Source organism: Microtus ochrogaster, chromosome X (assembly GCF_000317375.1).
Source record: "Microtus ochrogaster isolate Prairie Vole_2 chromosome X, MicOch1.0, whole genome shotgun sequence".
NCBI classification, from domain to species: domain Eukaryota; kingdom Metazoa; phylum Chordata; class Mammalia; order Rodentia; family Cricetidae; genus Microtus; species Microtus ochrogaster.
The window spans coordinates 9,952,209-9,955,205 of NC_022026.1; the positions used below are offsets into that span (position 1 = coordinate 9,952,209).

The window sequence follows — 2,997 nt, forward strand, 5'->3', positions numbered from 1 at the left end:
GCGTTGGGAAAGCCCCAAGCTGTGGTTCTGCCAGCTCCTACACTGTCCAAAAAATAGGGGGCGCGACCCCTCACACCCTATTCTTATCAGGTCACATCTCCCCAGAGAAGATCGTGCATGTTGGGCCAAGCTGCCCCAGTACAATTGGCTATCAGATAGAATTTCCACAACAGCTTTCCCTATGCTCTAAGTTCTGTTAATCTTCTATGTGCTCTAATCGGTATTATTCTTTAAGAAACATAGCTTAGCTGATAACCTTTAAAGAGGTCATGTTGGGAGAATCACACTGTTCCTGGGGGAGTGATTAATGGCAACCATTTGGCTGGAGTGAAGACTTGGGACATCCCAGAACCTGTGCTGATGACACTGTCTCCCGAGGCAAGAAGTAAACAAAGAATGGCTTTACCAAATCGTCCCGAGACCCTAAAGAAGGGGACTCACTTGTGTAATCATATACACACAAGCGTACACCAACTCCTCCACCAGCCGTCAGCCATCGACATGGGAATGTGGAGAGCTGAAAGAATTGACCTGTTCGCATTCCTGCTTTGTAGAGGAGTCTTGGCTGCTTGAAGATCCCCGTCTCTTATCTATTTGATCTAAGCCAAAGAAAGAAGGGGAGTTCATGTTTGTGTAGCTCCTCTGTTCTCACTCCAAGTAAGCACTGGGAATAAACAATAGCATGGAGGTATTCATTTCATCCAAAGATCCTGGGAAAAGGAAATTCTCTGCAGAGCTCATCTCATGTTATAGCTTCTGTACCAGACTCACCTTCGGCCTGAAGAAAGTCCGCGGATCAAAATACAAGCTGAACACAGATCTTTAGCATTCTTGCTAGAATTAATTTTTCAGTAACAGGACATTGCTCTCAGGAGGGTCCAGAGGTCAATGGAAGCCGTGAGGAAGGAGGTGGGCAAATGAAGACAGTAACTGTGAATATAAAACACTAGCTTAGCTCAAATGACCTCACCATCCATGGCCGTCTAGCCCAAATGCCCTAGATTTATATGACTGTCCCTCCTTTGTCTTAGACGACAGCTCAATCACGTTGCGAAATCTCCTTGAAGCTTTGGTCTGCTCAGAACTTAATAAAGAACATCCCAGCAACACATTCACTTTGATTTTAAGAAATCGTCTATCTAAGCTAAGAGACAGTATTCACTGTTTGGTTGCAACCTTACAACCTGCTTGGTTGAAAGAAACACACAATTTTTTTCTTTTGGTCCTTTGGTTTCCGAAAGTCCTTGGGTTAAGAGCACATTGATACATCTCCTCCTATGCTCACCTCTGTCCTGCAACATCTTATTAAGCAGGTGGTTAGAATTTTATTTTTGTATCTTATCAACATCTTATTTGCCATGGCACAAAGAAACCATGTGTGAGTTTTTTTTTTTTTTACACATACTGAATTATAGGAAAAGGTGGGCCTTAAAACATTTTCTGGGAAATAATTTGTGTGTCCAAGAAGACAAGACTGGCCTTAGTTTAAGTTCGAATGAAAAGTTAAGAATGAAAAACCCAGTGTGTTCTATTGTAGAATCAGAAAGCCTAATAAATTTGCTTAACTTAAACTTCCTTTCACCGGTTGGTGGTACACACCATTAATCCCAGCACTCGGGAGGCAGAGGCAGGCGGATCTCTGAGTTCAGGCCAGCCTGGTCTATAGAGTGAGTTCCAGAACAGCCAGGACTACACAGGGAAACCCTGTCTTAAAAACATCAACAGCAATAACAAAAAAAAAAAAACAAACCTTCATTTCTCCATTCAAAGTGGTAGGGAAGAAATGAAATGTATAATATACTCTTCTTGTACCGAGTATTTTCCTTCCTTTACTTTTTCTCAAAATTTTGACTTTTTACTTTTATTTTACTCTTTCTCAAAATTTTTACCTATGCATAGGAATAATTTCTCATGGATTTAAAAATGCATTGCTAATTATTTGGACATTTCACTAAGAAACAAGAAAAGTCTTTAATGGTTCTTCCTTTCCTCTGGCAGCAGCCATCAGGTGAGCCAAGATGGGTGCTTACAAATACATCCAGGAGCTCTGGAGGAAGAAGCAGTTCTATGTCGTGCGCTTTCTTCTGAGGGTCTGTTGCTGACAACAGAGCTAGCAGTCTGCGCGATGCACAGGGCTCCCCGCCTCATCTGGCCTAATAAAGGAGGAAGGCTGGGATACAAGGCCCAGCAAGGTTATGTCACCTACAGGATTCGTGTCCGTGACCGCTGTGGTGGGCGCAAACACCCAGTTCCTAAGGGTGCCACTTCCAGCAAGCCTGCCCATCATGGTGTGAACCAGTTAAAATTTGCCCGAGGAGAGAGCTGGGTGGGGTTTTGAGTGTCCTCAATTCTTACTGGGTTGGCAAAGATTCCACATAAAGGTTTTTTTGAGGTTCTCCTCATTGATCCATTCCATAAAGCTATCAGAAGAAATTCTGACACCGAGTGGACCACCAAACCAGTCCACAAGCACAGAGAGATGCATGGGCAGATAGAGCCGTGGTTTTGGAAAGGGCCACAAGTTCACCACGCTGTTGGTGGCTCTCACAGAGCAGCCTGGAGACAACGCGATACAATGCCGCTCCACCGTTACCATTAATACATGTAATGTTTGTACAATTCATACCCAATAAACAACTTAGGACTATCAAAAAGAAAAGAAAAGAAAAGAAAAGAAAAGAAAAGAAAAGAAAAGAAAAGAAAAGAAAAGAAAAGAAAAGTCTTTAATGGCCTCTACTTAGCTTGTGATTTAGGTTGCCTAGGTGAGTTCATGCTACAGGTGACAAACTCACAGTGTTTCTTTGACCCTCACGTATTGGCAGAAGGAAATCTTCCGCGATGCTTTATGAAACATCCTGCCTTGTGCTCCTCTCTCTGGCCTATCCTCAGACCTCTGATCTCCTTTTAGCCAGGACATGTTCTCCGGGAGCCAGTTTGGAGTGGCTTCAGAGGATAGTAGATCAACAAAAGCATGGCAGGGAAAAGATCCTTGCTCTG

General features: G+C 43.2%; 1 pseudogene; it reads left to right on the top strand.

The window, feature by feature from the left end:
• Positions 1-2,018: 2,018 nt before the first annotated feature.
• On the top strand, positions 2,019-2,599 carry LOC101992603 (annotated as a pseudogene).
• Positions 2,600-2,997: the final 398 nt, after the last annotated feature.